Source organism: Cottoperca gobio, chromosome 4, assembly GCF_900634415.1.
Source record: "Cottoperca gobio chromosome 4, fCotGob3.1, whole genome shotgun sequence".
In the NCBI taxonomy this organism is placed as follows: Eukaryota; Metazoa; Chordata; class Actinopteri; order Perciformes; family Bovichtidae; genus Cottoperca; species Cottoperca gobio.
The window spans coordinates 22,058,133-22,075,775 of NC_041358.1; the positions used below are offsets into that span (position 1 = coordinate 22,058,133).

Consider the following 17,643-nt stretch of genomic DNA (forward strand, 5'->3'; position numbering starts at 1 on the left):
TGGAATGTTCATGAGCAATGGTGAAACATGGAGGAGACAGCGACGCTTTGCCTTGTCTACCTTACGTAGCTTCGGCCTGGGTAAAAACACCTTGGAGCAGAGTATCTGTGAGGAGATCCGTCACCTGCAGGAGGAGATAGAGAAGGAGAAAGGTGGTTCACAATCAGTACAAAATGAGCTCATAATCAGCAGCTGTTCACCAGAATAGCATCGTCTAAACAGTGGACTCTTCTCCTTCAGGTGAACCTTTCAACCCAGCAGGCCTCTTCAACAATGCTGTGTCCAACATCATCTGCCAGCTGGTGATGGGGAAACGTTTTGACTACAGCGACCACAACTTCCAAATCATTCTGAAATATCTGTCTGAAATTATTTTCCTCGAGGGCTCCGTATGGGGTCTGGCAAGTCAGTAAAATCCATTTATATCAATCATTTTCAGAGAGACAGCATTCTGATGGGATTCTGGGACCGAGAGGCCCAAGTCTGTGGTCAAATGTTATCACATGAGGTGAAAGGTCATGTGAACGTTTCTCTCATCTACTGTTTTCTTCTGAGCAGCTGTATGAGTCCTTCCCTGGAGTGATGAAACACTTGCCAGGTCCCCACAACAAAATGTTCAGTCGATTCAACACCGTCATTGACTTCATCAGTCAGGAGGTAAAGAGCCACAAGAAGGACCTGGACTACAGCGATCCCCGGGACTACATTGACGCTTTTATCATAGAAATGGAAAAAGTAAGTGAACAACTGAACACTGTGTAGCATTCCCTGTCTATCTAGCAGCCACTCACTACTGTATCTTCTCTGCATTTCTGAATAGCACAAAGAGTCTGAACTGGGCTTCACTGAGACCAATCTGGCTCTGTGCTCTCTGGATCTGTTCCTGGCTGGAACAGAGACAACCTCCACCACTTTGCTGTGGGCTTTAGGTTTTCCTCATCAAAAACCCTGAAATCCAGGGTAGGTGACATGCTAGGCCCTACACTGAGATAACTGTGAAACAGCAAGAAAACAAGACTAAAAGAGTCTACAGCCATGCTGACAGCTCTGTGAGGATGTATAATCTTGGAACCTATTGGCCGGATGATTATTTAGCATCTGGGTTAACAGCAAATATTTCTGGGGTTCTGGTGTAGCCAGCAGATTTCCAGGCCAAGGCTTCCTCTTCTTTTTGCTTGTCATTGTTTACAGTCCAAGTTTAGGCACAGCAGTACTTTGAGCTAAATGCTGACATCAGCATGCTAACATTTCTTACAAACATGCTGATGTTCACCATTTTATGAGCTCTTATCAGCTTATCATGTTAGCATTAACATATCACGTCATATTAAAATGTCATTCACTTTTCCAGACGAAGTCCAGGCAGAGATAGACAGAGTGATCGGACACAACCGACAGCCCAGCATGGCAGACAGACCCAACCTGCCCTACAGTAATGCCGTCATCCACGAGATCCAGAGGATTGGGAAACATTATTCCTCTAAATGGACTCAGAATGGCCACCAAGGATACAACACTGGGAGATTACATTGTACCAAAGGTGCATTAAATAGGCCTACACAGTCATTTTAAGTCTTAAGAGGATTATCTCTGAAATAGAGATGGGAGTTTGTTTTTACTGACTTGAGTTTACAAGTCACTCACTAAAGAAAGTGATGTTTTCAAGTCACTCGAGTCACCATTTCAGTCCCCCAGAGCAAGTCACTCACTAAAGAAAGTGATGTTTTCAAGTCACTCGAGTCACCATCTCAGTCCCCCAGAGCTTGGATTGGAATCCCCCAGCATCCATAGAGCATGTACACCAGAGACATACGGCGGCCGAGCCAACTAATATCCGCTTTAGCCCTCCGCTAACTTGAATCGGATAAAATAATTTAAATGTGCAGCTCTTCTATATTTTCTAAATGTTATCGGACTGAATTAATAATTAATAATTAATAATTCTGATAGAAACAAGTCATTTTGCGGGGGTTGTGACACTCAAAAACAATTATCGACCTCTACCTTGCTGGGAGAGTGAGTACTGAGTGAGTGATTGTGTTCAGCCGGAGTCAGACCCTCAGCTCCGCGCTGGGAAAGCAAGTACTGAGCCAAAATCGCCTCTTCTTAACAGTTCGCACTTGCAAATAGGTACAGGTAGGAGGGGCAAGTTAGTGAACAAGTTAGTAGAGATGAGGACTTTTGACTCCGGAGTCAGTAAAATGATTTCACTTATGACTCGAACATCACTACTCTAAAATGTAACTGTTGTTGTTGCTTGGTGTTGACCTATAGATCTTGTTTTTTCAGGGTACGTCCTTCATGCCCAACCTGACCTCTGTGCTGTTCGACAAAACTGAATGGGAGACTCCAGACACCTTTAACCCTGGACACTTCCTAGATGCTGAGGGGAAGTTTGTGAAGAGAGAAGCTTTCCTTCCTTTCTCTGCAGGTAAACCACATTCACCTCAATCTTAAGCATTTACCTGAACCTGAATATACCTATCTGTCCTCCACTTAACTTCAGTTTTTTTTAAAGGGCACATTATCCAGAAAGTACACTTTACAAGTCAGTAAAAAAGAAATACAGAAAAGAAAACACACAACATTACATGTAAAAGTACACACAAAATTTTACTCATGTTATAATGTGAACATGACGACAACACTCATACAGTATAACTGTAACAGGATTGTGGTTGCTAGCCTACTTGTCAACGAGGTGATTTGGGTACCAGCCGGTGAAATTAAGAGAGATCATAGGGAAGAGAAAAAGGATGTTTTCAGCCTGGATTGAAAGTATCAACTGAGCTTTGTATCCTGATCAGTGCAGTGGAAAATGATTCCAGAGCAATGGAGCTCAGTTGGCAAAGGAGGGACCACCAAAAGAGTTTAAGAAAGGTTACGTAACTAGCATTAAAGGAACCTCATTACTTTTGTTTCCATTAGTCCTGACGCTTTTCTTTTCACAGTAACTTACAATGTGCTGATGTGCAAACACAGATGATTCATATTAATTAAAGTTTAATTCACTGACGACAATTAATAAACATGGCGTTCCTTTTAAGTAGTTAGGTTGGTAAAACAAACTTACACTTGTGGTCTGCAAGATGTCACTTCACAATAACAACGTTTTAAAAATCAAGCGATATTTTTTCTCCTTTGCTTATGTTCATAGTCCCTCAGAGTGTCGACTGTGTTTGCGTGAAAACAAGACTGAGACTTTCTCATGCTACCCTAGCTTCTGTGATTTCCCTTCACTGGTTATTTTCCATCTCTAACTTCAAAACCTTTACTTGGAAAACCCAGAAGTGAGATGAAGTGCATGTTCACGTAAAGATAAAAGAGACCTCAAGCTTTGGGTTTGTTCACCTTCAGAATTGACATATAAAAAGGTTAAAGGTTCAAAGTCTTACTTTCTATATATAAAGTTCTTCAAGCTGAAGACACCTCATATTCAACACATACAGGTGGAATTGTTCATTCAAATGTTCTGTCACACAAACGTCTGAAACATCCAGTTTACAGCAGAGTCATTCCTAATAACAGCAGGCATCACACATGCTCAGGTTGATACACAGCGGACACTGACTCCATGGTATTCTCTAGTGTTTTTCTCACCTGCCAAATCTCAGACTGAAACCACAGTGTGAACATGAACACGGCGGTCTGAATAAGAAGCACAAACTGAATCTCAGTATCATTTATTTTCACATGTTAAATTTCAGCCAATCAAAACAAAAATCAAATGTGCAGTAGAAAGGAAAGTAGGAATTTAGATCACGGTGATGCTTTTTTTTAAACTAGAAAAGGATTTTATTACAATTCAGTAGATCATATTAATAACACGAAGGTTTTACTTAAAAAGCCTTTTTTGATTGAGGAGAAGAAAACTACTTTAAAAATCATGTTTTACTCACACTATAGGAAAATAACAATGATATATAGTGATTCACGTTGTTGATTTCTTTAGAGTTTGGGACAGTTGGTGGGTTATCGTGGGACGGCACAGAGGCTGTAAGGTTTGGGACAGAGAGTGCCTCCTAACTTGAAGTCAAGAGTTGGCTGCTCTCCAGCGGGTGGAGATACAGAAAACCTCTGAAGGAGGGTTGTGAAGAAGAGAAATAACTCCGCCCTGGCAAGCTGCTCCCCGAGGCACACGCGCTTACCTGAGAATACACAAAACAGATGAGTTGTTATTCACTTTGACTATACAACAGTTGCCATACAAGGCATGAAACCTGATCCCCTCCCATTTATGGTAACTGGTTAAACAGGTAAGTGATTACTGGCAAGTGGCATGTATCTTTCTCATTTTCCTCTGTAAAGCCCTTTAAATGGATAGTTTGGCTGTTTTGAAGGGGGTCATGAGGTTCTTATCCATAGTCAGTGTATTACCTACAGTAGATGGCGGTTGGCACGTCCCTAGTTTGTTTACAAACAGAAGGGGGCAGCAGCAAAACTTATTTTAAAAATCTTAAGTGTTTGCTATTAAGAATATTTTGCTGTCAGACTGCCCGCTCATTATTTAAGCTCTCGCCAAAGCCACCAATAAAAGTAATTTAACCTAGGGATAAAACAGATGCTTGTCTGCCGCTGCCTCGATCAGTTAGTTAGTTTGTGTTATTGTGTTACTTTGGTTAGAATTCAACAAAGTCACACAATAAGACAAACAAGCTAACCGATCAGCGCAGCGGTAGACCAGCTACTTCCGTGTTCTGCGAGGTAAAATGACTGTTTTTGTCAATTGAGTCTGGTGGCTTTGGCGAGAGCATAGATAACGGCTTCAGAGTTGGAAAGGGCTGTCTGACGGCAAGGTAGCGCGGTGAAAATATTTAAAATAAAATATAGCACTATATTTATTTAGAATTTTATATAATTTGTAAGTGGCTAAAACACATTTTTCTGCCGTTCCTGTCCACAGCAGAATATTGCTTTGTTTCCGTGCTGGTACTCCTGTCTGTTTCTCCAAACTGGGTGCGTACAGACCGCCATCTACCGTAGGTAATACACTGAATATGGTTAAGTACCTCATACAACCTCACTTCAAACAATCCAAACTATCCCTTTAAGGTTTAAACAATATATAACTGAGTTTTAGAGGATTGTAACTATTGACTAACCTGCTGAAAAAGGAAGGAAGGCTTCTCTCTTTCTAAATTTGCCGTCCTGGTCCAGAAAATGTTGAGGGTTGAAGGAGTTTGGAGTTTCCCACATTGACTCATCACGTAGAACGGAGGTCAGCGCAGGCAGGACCATGGTGCCCTGAGAAAATTCCATTAATGAAAACGGCAAATGAAGCCGATATCTCCCTTTTGTTTTGGTATTTCTTCTAGTGAATTAGTGTGAATTAACCAGGAATGCATTTTTAATCTCAACAATTAAGCCAAACATGGACCATAACTTCTTAAAGGGCTCAAACACAAAAGGAAATCCACAACTGCATGACGACTGGGCTAATTAAGAATGTGTGATATGATCAAAAGAGCTGCTAAATTACACATTAAGTGTAAAATGCCTGGTAATTTATAACCAGCAGCACCAAAGTGCAACAGTGGCTTTGTACATTTTAGGCCCTTAACTTATATAATAGATTATCATAAATTAATATATGTATTTCCTACATCAATTCTGATTATTTTTAAGTATAACATGGATTTTCAAACAAATGTCTTACCACACAAGGCAGCTTTTATTATTATATTTATTATCGGTTATTCAGTTCATATCTGTAAAAATCTAAAAATCAACTTTGGTTTACTTTTTTATTAAACTTATATTTGACCGATTATGGGAAATGGATGTTTTTTGAGTTGCTGAGAAGCACCGAGCTATGCTGCCAGAAAATCCAATTTCGAAAACAAGCAATGAGCAAAAATGCTCACATAAAGCAATTCTTCATCACATGTGCATCATGTACCTTTGGGAATGTGTACTTGTCGACTGTGGTCTCCTTGATTGTCGTGTGGATCAAATTGAGGGGAATAATGTTGGCCATTCTCTGCATTTCATGGATGACAGCGTCAGTATAGGGCATGTTTTCTCTGTCATTCAGAGATGGCTGCCTGGATGAACCAACGACGGTATCTATCTCCGCCTGGACTCTCTCTGCACAGTGTAAACAACAAGCAATGTGAGTCTGTGCAACACGTTCCGCACACTTAGTAAAGACACTTTACAAAACATGCAGGAAAGGGTTGGGACACACACACACGCACCTTGTATGTGAGGGTAGTAGATCATGTATGCTAGTCCCCAGTGTAAAGTAGTAGTGGTAGTTTCAGTTCCAGCAACAAACAGATCCAGAGTGCAAAAACTCAAGTTCTTTAAGTCAAACCCAGAATCTTTGTCCTCCGTCTATCAATGACACAAAAGAACAGTTTCTAGTATCAGTTGATATATTTCCTTATAAAATGCAAAGAGAACAACAAACACAATACAGATGGATACAAACACTCACCTCTTCCATCTCTCTGAGGAAGCAGTCGATGTAGTCTCTTGGAGCGGAGGGGTCAAAGGTTTCTCTGTGTTCTTCGATCTTCATTTCTATGAAGTCGAGTAAACTATGTGACAGAGTGAATATCCTCTGGTGAGGTCCAGGCAGCCACTTCATCAGCCAGGGTAATGTGTTATAAATCTACAGAGCATGGATACAGGTACCAGAGCATTTGTTAACAGGCAATAGACACAAGTGGAGACTGAAAACTAATCTGTTTGTATCACTTATATCATTATCACAGCAGATATTTTGACATCACAGCAGGAAAAGCAAAACTTTTGTCACAGTTTCTAATTTAATGGCTTTTTATGTTTGATTTATTAAATGTCATGTTAAGTATGTTATTCTGGAACTTGTTTACACAATAGATATCAAAATACATGATTAACTTATGGGGAGTGGCTGGATAAATGATTTTAAAAAAGATTACGGCGTATCAAGGAGGCTCACCTGTGCCCATATTCCTCCCTCTAAGTACAATAGCTCATTGAAGTTCTGAAGAACACACTGGTGCTGCTTGTCATTGTACTCAAAGCGTTCCCCAAACACCAGGCAGCAGATGATGTTGGACACAGCGTTGTTTATCAGTGACTGGGCATTAAAAGGCTTGCCTGTAAAATAAAGAGAAAAAGTAGATAAGACACACAGAGAAAAAGGACACACATTCAAAACATAACGTGTGTGATGAGACGAAAGGATGATTATGGGTGATGAACAGGCCCCTGAGGGAATGAAGGAGGGAAATAGAGTCACATGCACATGGTCTAAGGTCCAATGCTACATGTTGGTGGTGTCTGGCTTATGAGCAAAGTTGAATCAAATGTTCATACAATACACATGATAATAATAATGTGTCACTGGTAAAAAAACAAAAACAAAGGTTACGAAGCATTAGCTGATTAACAGCTTCTTGTTGAAAAACAAAAGATTTGTTCAGTGCCTTGCTGAAGGGCAACAGCCTCAGTGAGGTACTGGCACTCCTGCTGGATGGATGGCTCCAGGGACATCTTTCCCACACCAAAGTTTCTGAGTGTACGAATAGCAAATCTCCTCTGCTGCTTCCAGAGATAGCCATTCGACATCACTAGACCTTTTGGAAACACAGTAAAGCATTAGACCTGACAGTAATTGGAAATGGGTATAACTAACAACTAGCTAATATGATGTCAGTCTGATGCAACTGTTCTATTTAAATACTAACTAGCAACTTTTAAACACGCAATGCAACACACACTACCTTTATTCCCAACTAGTGCGTCAATCAATGGTATGATGGGGCGATCCACGTAGTCCTCTCCTTTTTGGACAAGGACCTCTTTCACAAGCTTGTAGCTATTGATGACCACAATTCTTCCACCAAAGAGCCGAAGGCTGAAAATGTTTCCATACTTCTCTGCAAACTGAACACAGAGAGCAGACTGGGGTTTTGGTTGACATACTTTCTGAGGATGTCAAGAAAAACAATACATCAGTGCACTATATTAAATCATTTAGTACCCTTAGTTAGTGGTTACTTTGCAGATTCATGTTAATAATACAAAATATAATCAACAAATAACAGATGATGTACAATAATCGGTTAAGATAATACTTCATTGATCCTGGGGAGAAATTCATAAAAGGTACACAGAAGTATATAGAGTAGTTTAAATTACCTCCACCTTTACAGGCTTCAACAGTAATGTATTAACGCATCAATATATTATAATCCAATAATGGAATATACAATTCTGAAATGGGCTATTCTGCATAATGAGTATTTTTGCTTTTTGTACTTTTACTTTACAGTAACATTTTGAATGCAGGACTTTTGGTTTAGGCTGAATACCAACAGTGTGTCAAAGCAGAGAGAGTGACAAATGTTTTTCTGATATCGTCTCCAAACCTGCCCATAAAAACGATAAATACAGTACTTAACCCTGCAGTCACAAATTGTCAAGAGGCATATTTCATGGATTCTTTATAGGTAAATTTGACATTATAGGCCTGCGATCTATACGATTTAGACTCTTACGGTGTCAAACTCATTTTAGTTCAGGGTCCACATACAGCCCAATTTGATCTCAAGTGGGCCGGACCAGTAAAGTCATATCATAATAACCTGTAAATAACGACAACTCCAAATGTTTCCCTTCGTTTTAGTGCAAAAAAGTAAAAGTACATTCTGAAAATGTTCACATTTAATGAACTATCTTTTTACATTATGCCTCAGTTTATCATTTACACATGTGCATTACAATTTACGGATCACAGTGTTTCTACAAAGGCACAAAACATTTAGTCACAGGGATCTGGAACTGAACAATATAGTATTTTACTTTATGATCAAAACAACTTGTCAAGATATGGAAATTATTTTTAAATGTACATTCATTTCCACATCTGTGTAGTAATCCTGACCACCTGAACTGACACCACACCATACAAACTAAAGTGGGAACTATTAAGGAAGAAGGTTAAGTTATCCCCCTGCCTTACAAATGTATAAAATGTATACATAAAACATACATAAAAGTTGTGGCAGTGTATGAACAATAGGGTTCCTCCAAACCAAACTCTTTGTACTGAAGCTGCTGACTGACATTATATTGCACAATGTTCAATGTCTTTAAATATTTCCACAGTAAGTATTCATTTTCACAGAACTATATTCTTCAGAGTGTCTGAAGCAGCATTTTACATTAAGTAGGCTTTCTCACTGTTTAATTTTCTCTTGAAACTTGGCATCTTTTAGCGTCACAAGTGCATCAATATCAGGCGTCAACTCCTGAGTAGCAGCCAATTTCAGGATGTAATTGAAGCGCTTGTGTGTGAGCCTTGGACGCAGCTTTGTTTTATTGATGCTCATTACAGAGAAAAGTAGTTCCCAAAGGTAGGTAGTCGCAAACATGCTTTTGTTTCCTCTCGCTTCGACTACTGCATTATTTGCATTCTTTCTATGTAGGAATCGATCAGTGGTCCCTATCTCGCCTGTAGCTTGTTCAAAGTGCCGCTGCACGAGTCCTCACTGGAACCAGGAAGAGAGACCATATCTTCCCTGTGCACGAATAGATGTTATGTTTCTCTGCTGTGTTTTCAAAGCAATGCATGTTCTTCCACCAGTGTGTACTGATACTGAAACATAGGCTTACCTCTCCGATCTGCAGGTGAAATCTGTGGGGCTCAACGCGGAGAAGGTCACCAAGGAAAGGAAGAGCCCAGGGTCCAGGAGGAAAATTTGGCGGAGCTCTGTTCTTCAAAACATCAGTCAACAACAGAAAAACACACAGAAATATCAAAATACTCCTGTAGTCCATCCACTCCCAGCCAAGTAAACTGTATAGTGTCTCCATTTGTTAGCTTTGGTAGGCAATAATAGCTTGTTTATTTGACGATGCTTTGACTACCACAAACCAAAGCTCAGTAGCCGAAGGAGAAGGGGCAGGGGGACCAGTGCGTGCCTTAACTTCAAAATAAAAGTTGGAATGCGCTTCAGTAGCATTCTCAGATCTGTTATCGATGCAAACGTAACCACACCAAATACTTACTTAAGTAAATGCACTCTTAAAGTACTCATTATACAGAACGCCCCATTTCATATATAAAATATAGCCTATTAAATCACTGGATTATAACTATAGATGCATTAATGTGTAGTAGTCATTACTTTAATGTTGCAGCAAGTACAAGTGGGGCTAATTGCAACTACGTTACATACTACTGGGTAGAGTGATCTGTTATAATACATAATAATGTATTAGTTGATTGTATTTTGATGGTTAAGGTGAGGGTAAGGGGCGTAGCTAGGTTTTCAAGTTTCAAAATTAAGATGCTAGATCTAATAGAACTTTGTGGTCTTGGTAAGGGGAGGGGGCACAACTCTCAACACTAATATATTAGGTCTCGGCCCATACCTGTCAACATTGGAATTTCAAAATAAGGGAAATGCTTTGGCGGACTCCGCCCATATTTTACACATGTAATGTAAATGTAAACATATAAGGGATGGGTATATACATTCAGGAAATACATGTTTATTTAAAGTATGTATTACTTGTACAGACATGTTTATAAAATAAATGTATGTATTATATTTATTAGTTAATATCATCAATTTATTTGATTGATGAGTTGTGGTCACTTGGTCTGCCTCCGACACAGTTCTTGTCACAAATGAAGTCATTGACAGTAAATGTTTTTGTGCCTCTTGGGCGTGCTTGTGCTTGGACGATTGTTCATGCTGGCGAACATCGTTTATTCCGTCGTGTGCAATGCTAAAATCTGAATGACACACTTTACAAAAAGCATGAGTTTATCCGACTCTGCTTTTTATTAAATAAGGGAAGGTCTCCTCATAAAGTTTAAACTTTTTTGGCAGGTACAACTGTGTCTCCATCTATCTCCCGTTCACTGTGACTTAACTTACTCCTAGACCTGAACTAACCTCCATCACACTATTGGCTCCAAAATCACTTGTTCTTTGCTGCGGACGACACAACTGTGGTGGGACTCATCAGGGACAACAACGAACTGGCCTACAGGGAGGAGGTGAAGCATCTGACAGACTGGTGTCACACCAACAACCTGATCCTGAATGTTGACAAAACAAGAGTGTTGACTTCAGGAAAAAGCAGCACTGTCACACACCACTCCTCCTCAACGGCTCAGCAGTGAAGACTCCAGACAGCACAAAGTTCTTGGGGGTGCAACTCACAAACAGTCCGACCTGGTCCCTTCACACCTCCTCACTGGTGAAAAAGGCACAGCAGCGCCTGCACTTTCTGCGCAGGTTGAAAAGAGCACAGCTCCCCCCTCCCATCCTCACCACGTTCTACAGAGGCACCATGGAGAGCATACTGACCAGTTGCATCTCTACCTGGTCTGGAAACTGCAACACCTCAGACTGGAAGTCTCTGCAGAGAGTGGTGAGGACAGTGGAGAGGATCATCGGATGACAATGACAATACATTTTTTTGATGGATTGATTGAAGCCCACTTAAAGTAGGCCTAGCTACGCCACTGGTCCTCACAAGTATACCATAGTAGAAGTACAATCATGAGGTGGAGGTGAAATGTCACTTAAACCTTTATTACTGTTCATAACTGAAGTATTTCTTTGCTGCAATCGTTGATACTGGGTCAGATGTAACTTGTATTTTGAGATCATGAAACAGCTTCTCAACACATCTGTTACATATACACCTGCTGAACCTTACTTTAAGTAAGGTACACTGTAAAGTACACTGATTTAAATTAATTGTATTAAAAGGAGTATTAAGACCCACACTTGTCCATAACACACAGTGCACATGCATACAACTGAAAAGCAGGAAGAGTTCCAGCTCCGACTTTGTTTTTCACTTCAGGAGTCCAGAGAGGCCACCAGTGTTGCGCAACATTCCCTTTTATGGGCCTTTTTTTTTTCATAGTGTTGTCCAACCCACAGCCAGATAGCATGAGATCACCATCCTGCCTGCAGGAGAAAACAAATTTTAACTGAGTCTTTTAAATATAGTTATGATTTTTCAAGTACTTTTTGACTGTATGGACTTCACTGGTTGGCTGTTGTTTAGTTTTATAGCGTTACTCCTGACAGATGTGATCAGAAACTGGAGGCCACGCAGCTTTCCACCCGGACCCTGGGCTGTGCCTTTTCTAGGAAATGTCTTCACGGGACTTGACTTCAAAACAATGGAGAAGGTGAGGGGAACAGTACCACTTTATTATCCAAGGGTTGAGTAGAGAAGAGTCGAATAACGTAGGGGCAATTTGGCTTACAGAAAGTAGCATTGTCAACATGGTGAGCACAATAAATAACAACAAAAACAAAAGCATCTAAAGATTGCAACTCAAAAGTATTTTCTCATCAACTGCCAATTTGATATCACTGCATATTCATGTATTTTACCCAAAACTAAGATTTATTTTCGGCTATTTCTTAGGATACAGAGGGTAAACAAAAGAATGCAGCACCTCATGGAAAATTACTTTAAATCTCCAATAATTTTGGCAATAATGATTTAACTGATAGTATCTGACTTTTCAAAGCAACATGGAACAATTTATAAAGCTGAAAATATGCCAAATAATCAGCGACAAACTGCAGATCTATTCTTGGAAAACAAGTACTCATTTATTTGGTATGTCAGAGGTTGCAGTGAGCTGTATATGATCTACTGTTTCTAAGCATTTCGCCTGACAAAAACTGCCTTTATTTCTAGCCAATATATAGTTAATGCATTGAAAGAATACAACATTCTTGAAAAGTTATTTGTTTTTAAATGCAGCTTGCTCAGGAGTACGGTCCAGTGTTCAGCTTGAGGAGAGGCAGCGAGAGGATGGTGTTTATTTCAGGATACAAGATGGTCAAAGAGGCTCTTGTTATTCAGCTAGACAGCTTTGTTGATCGACCTATTGTCCCTCTCTTCCATGTTGTCTTCAAAGGGCTTGGTGAGTATACATGAACGAGTAAGAGAGAGCATGAATGTACCGCACATGTTGTTTGCTGTATGAAGCTCCTTCTCCAGGGAAAAATGAAATCTCTTTATGCTGATTTGAAGGATTTAACCAGAAATCATCAGTCAGCCAACTCGCATGGGACAAAGTATATTGTCAATGCAGAACAGTGTTAATATTTCGGCGTCTTCGTCCCTTCCTGCAACGGCCAAAGTGCACAGCACCAGATTAGGGAGTGATAATAACTGCTTCTTTTCAACGTAGGTGCTCAGAAGTGATATACATCTAAAATCTGTAAAGGCTGTGAATTGCTTGTTTGCTTCGTGAATGCTTGTTTGCTTTGTTAATAAATTGATAAAACATTCCCTCAGGCATATCTTTGAGCAATGGTTACCTGTGGAAGAAGCAAAGGAAGTTTGCCAACACTCACCTACGTTCCTTTGGAGACGGCCGGAAGTCACTGGAAAAATACATTGAGGTGGAAAACAACTTCCTCTGTGAAGCTTTCAAAGAGGAGCAAGGCAAGTAGAGATTCATCTGTTGAGTGTTTTTTCATCCTAATATGATCTATCAACACTTGAATACAATTCAACATATTCCCAGGAAGGCCATTCAACCCCCAATACATCATAACGAATGGAGTGAGTAACATCATCTCGTCTGTGCTCTTCGGACATCGCTTTGAATACAGTGATCAAAGCTTTCGTAAGGTCCTGAAGTTGGACAATGAGGCCATTATGCTTGCTGGCTTACCTCAGACTCAGGTAATTTCTGATCTGCCTCAACTGTTCAGTGCTGTTGGCCTATAACTGATCTGAGAGTTTGTCCCATCAACAGCTGTATGATGCCTTCCCTGGTTTGCTGAAGTACCTGCCAGGACCTCACCAGACTGTCCACAACAACTACAAAGACATCATGACTTTCTTGAATATGGAAGTACAGAAGCATCAGGAGGAGTGGAACCCAGAGGACCCTCGGGATTATATCGATGTATACCTGGGAGAGATGGAAAAGGTGAGATATTTACACATTTTTCATAAACGCTCCCTGGACCCTTGGCAAAGGATAGCTTCACAATTTTTCATGTTGTCTTAAAACAATCGCCAGGTGCCCTTATGATCAAGTTTTTGTTTGCTGTAATCATTCCTCCTATTTCGGCCAGAGATGAACAGATCCCTTTAGGATGCAATGTAAGTGATGGGGACAAAAAACTCAATCCACAAATCTAAACTTCATTGGAACGGAGTAATCATTAATGTTGTTAGTATCACCTGTGCTTTTCCTGCTGTGACAAGTCACAATAATCTTCTCGGGAAAATGCCCAATGATGTAAAATGAAAATAGACTTGTCAATGCTCATCTCATGCTGCTAAACAGTTCTCAATAAATTCTGCATGGCTCAGAATCCAGCTATTTAATTTTGGCTTGGTTGTCTGATTTATGGCTTCTGGTAAGGGTTAGGGTCTGCCCAACTGAGTAGTTTTTCAGTCTGTAGATTCACAGACTCACTCTAAAACTTCACAAAATGTCTACATACATGTTAGTTGTTGCTTGAACAAAGAGTTTCAATGAGCCATGCTGCAGTTTAACACACTTTTAACGATTAACTGGGGAATTCACTATACTGTCAATGTTTACATTCAAATATTATTTAATAATATATAAAAGACAAGCACAGCACAATGTATGATGTTGTTGACACTTTGCCAGAAAAAGGAGGATCCCCAGGCTGGCTTCAACATTGAAACTCTGCTGGTTTGCATCCTCGACCTGATTGAAGCTGGTACAGAAACATCTGCCACCACTTTACGCTGGGCACTTCTATACATGATGCACTTCGCAGAGATACAGGGTTAGTATCTTATCAATCACATTGAATTCAGGAGTATTCACATGAAGATTATAGAGGGTTTTGTGCTATTTCAATTGTAGAATATCCAACGACTTAGTTTTCTCACTCAGAGAAAGTCCAGGCAGAGATAGACACAGTGATCGGACAGTCTCGTCAGCCCACCAGTGGCCGACAGACCCAACCTGCCTTACACCGACGCTGTCATCCATGAGACTCAAAGGATGGGAAACATTGTTCCCATGGGATTCCCAAAAATGGCCAGTAAAGACGCTACACTGGGAGAATACTTAATACCCAAAGTAAAGGACTATTTACCAAACTCACCCAAATATGATTAGCTAAAATGTGTAAATTATTTATATTCAGCCGATATCAACATTTCATGCCTTTTTTTCCAGGGCACAATGATCACTACTATCCTTGCATCAGGTGCTGTTTGATAAGAATGAGTGGGCGACACCAGATACTTTCAATCCTGAGCATTTCTTGGATTCAGAGGGCCAGTTATGCAAAAAAGACGCCTTCTTACCATTTTCAGCAGGTTGGCTCAATATTCCTCCACTTTCAGTGATACTGTTTCGCTTACCAAACATATTTCATGATCGCAAAATGTGCAACTGTTTCCCGACAGGTAAACGCGTGTGTTTAGGAGAGCACCTGGCCAGAATGGAGCTGTTCCTTGTCTTTACATCTCTCCTGCAACACTTTACCTTTTCTCCTGTTTCGGGAGAGATGCCCAGCTTGGATGGTATTCTGGGCTTCACCCATTCCCCCCAGGAGTACAGGATGCTAGCTGTGCCTCGCTGATTTGCTCCCACCTTTTCTCATCCCAGCATTAAAACAAAGCTTCCTTTGTTTCCAGCACACTTTCTCTACGAGACAACCAAATCAAAGGTCACATATCTGACCCGCATTTCTGTGGAGAATCACAGCATTACAGGTCAACAAATATTTGCATGTTCTAAGCCAAAGGCATTCAGATTCAGATTCAGATTGAACTTTATTGTCATTGCACATATAGGTACAAGTACTGAAGTAACCAGAAGTGCAAAAGAAGCAGTAAAGTGCAGTGTAATGTACAAGTATAATACAGGTATATAAATATGAGAGATATGAAACTAAAGGCATGCTTATAGCTTCAAGGCAAAAGAGCTAGACCAGTTGCTTTTGATTTGATTCTTACAGGTAAATAAAGCACCTGCACGCCCATGATCCTCCCACAGAGGTGTTTTCTCACACTGTGTGAGAGTGGCCTCCTCAGACTTTAAGATCATAAATAACAGCTTGCTAATGCTAATGGTTGCTTTTCACTAAATCAACAAAATATCTACTGTTTTATAATATAATTGTACTGAAACAGTATCAATATATCACTGGTCTGACAAGCTGTTATCATTTAATGACATGGTCTTTAACATGTGACATTCAGAAACTGTTGATCTATTCAGTGTTGCATAATGTAATGAGCCGATACTGATCTTTTATCAGTATGGCGCAACAGGAGATAATGATACATTATATATTCATATATCCATTAGCTCATGATGTCTTGTGTATTATCTCCACATTAGTTAAGCATGATTTTCTTTACATCTAACAAAAATAAATCACAGCACTTACAAACAAATCAAATCCTCACTTCAATACTTTCTTACAAAGAACTTTCCAAAAACGACTTAATTTGACGCAAAAAAGTTTCTTAATTGCTTTAGCATGCATCCTCACTGGAGTAAGATATTTTGTATCATCTGAAGTCACAGGGAGCCTTTTCTGCTTTTCTACTATTTCTATGAGACGACAGTATTCCTATGATTGTTTACTTTCAGAGACCCGTCTTTAGTTATTGCAATAAACTTCACAATAGATCAGATAGACGACAAAAAGGAAATAGTCAAGTAATAATAATGTTAAAATATTATGCCTGAACTTTAGGGTTAATACAATGCAGTGCTGCGATGCAAAAGTTGGAGGAGCAGTTCGTCACATGAGAATAACTGGTCCACCTTAAGTCAGCCCACCTTAAGCTTGAGATGTTGTTGCTTCCAGCTTCGGGTCTAACCTGATCCCCTTCACTTTCATCAGCAAGTAGTCTTGAGGAGTTGTAGCATTTATTCACTGACAAATAAACGGTACACACATTGCACGCTTACTTTACTGCTGACTTCATACTCACTGCACACAAAGTTTAATACATTTACATTTTGTTGTGTGAATTTTATTGAAACATTATAATGCATGATTTAGTTTCATTGATTTCGGCCTGGAGCAGAGTATCTGTGAGGAGATCCGACACACACAGGAAGAGCTAGAGAAGGAGAAAAGGTGGTTCACAATGAGTACAAAATAAGCTCAAATGCAGCAGAATTTCACCTTTCTAAACTAACTGCATGTGTGTCTGTGTCTGACAGCACAACAGAAACAGTGAACTGGGTTCTGACCATGGCGACCTGGGTATGTGCTGTCTGGATCTGTTCCTGGCTCATTTACATGCAACTGCCCAATGGATCAGTTAGACGCCTTTTATTCACTGCACTTTGTACTTTTGGCCTTACTATACTATAAACTTCCAATCCAATCTCAGTGTAAGTGTTGGTATAAACATGATAGGAAAATACAGGAAATACTAATTGTTAAGCACAGCAGGGGACAGGAGGAACAACGGCGTGTTAAACACAGCAGGGGACAGGAGGTGAACTGCTAAATCAAAGAACAGTCCTCAGTCGATTAAATTAGCACGTCTGGGACCTGAGTTGATAGACGGAATCGGAATTTCGGGCTTCCGGTGGAATCGCAATGCATGCTGGGGTGGCAAGCCTAGAAAAGTGAGCACCAACTCTTCAAGGGCCGCCATATTGGATTTCTTCTCTACGTGTTTACA

General features: G+C 40.1%; 1 pseudogene; it reads left to right on the forward strand.

Moving 5' to 3' along the window:
- The first annotated feature begins 3 nt into the window (after positions 1-3).
- Positions 4-16,904, forward strand: LOC115006979 (cytochrome P450 2J2-like; annotated as a pseudogene).
- Positions 16,905-17,643: the final 739 nt, after the last annotated feature.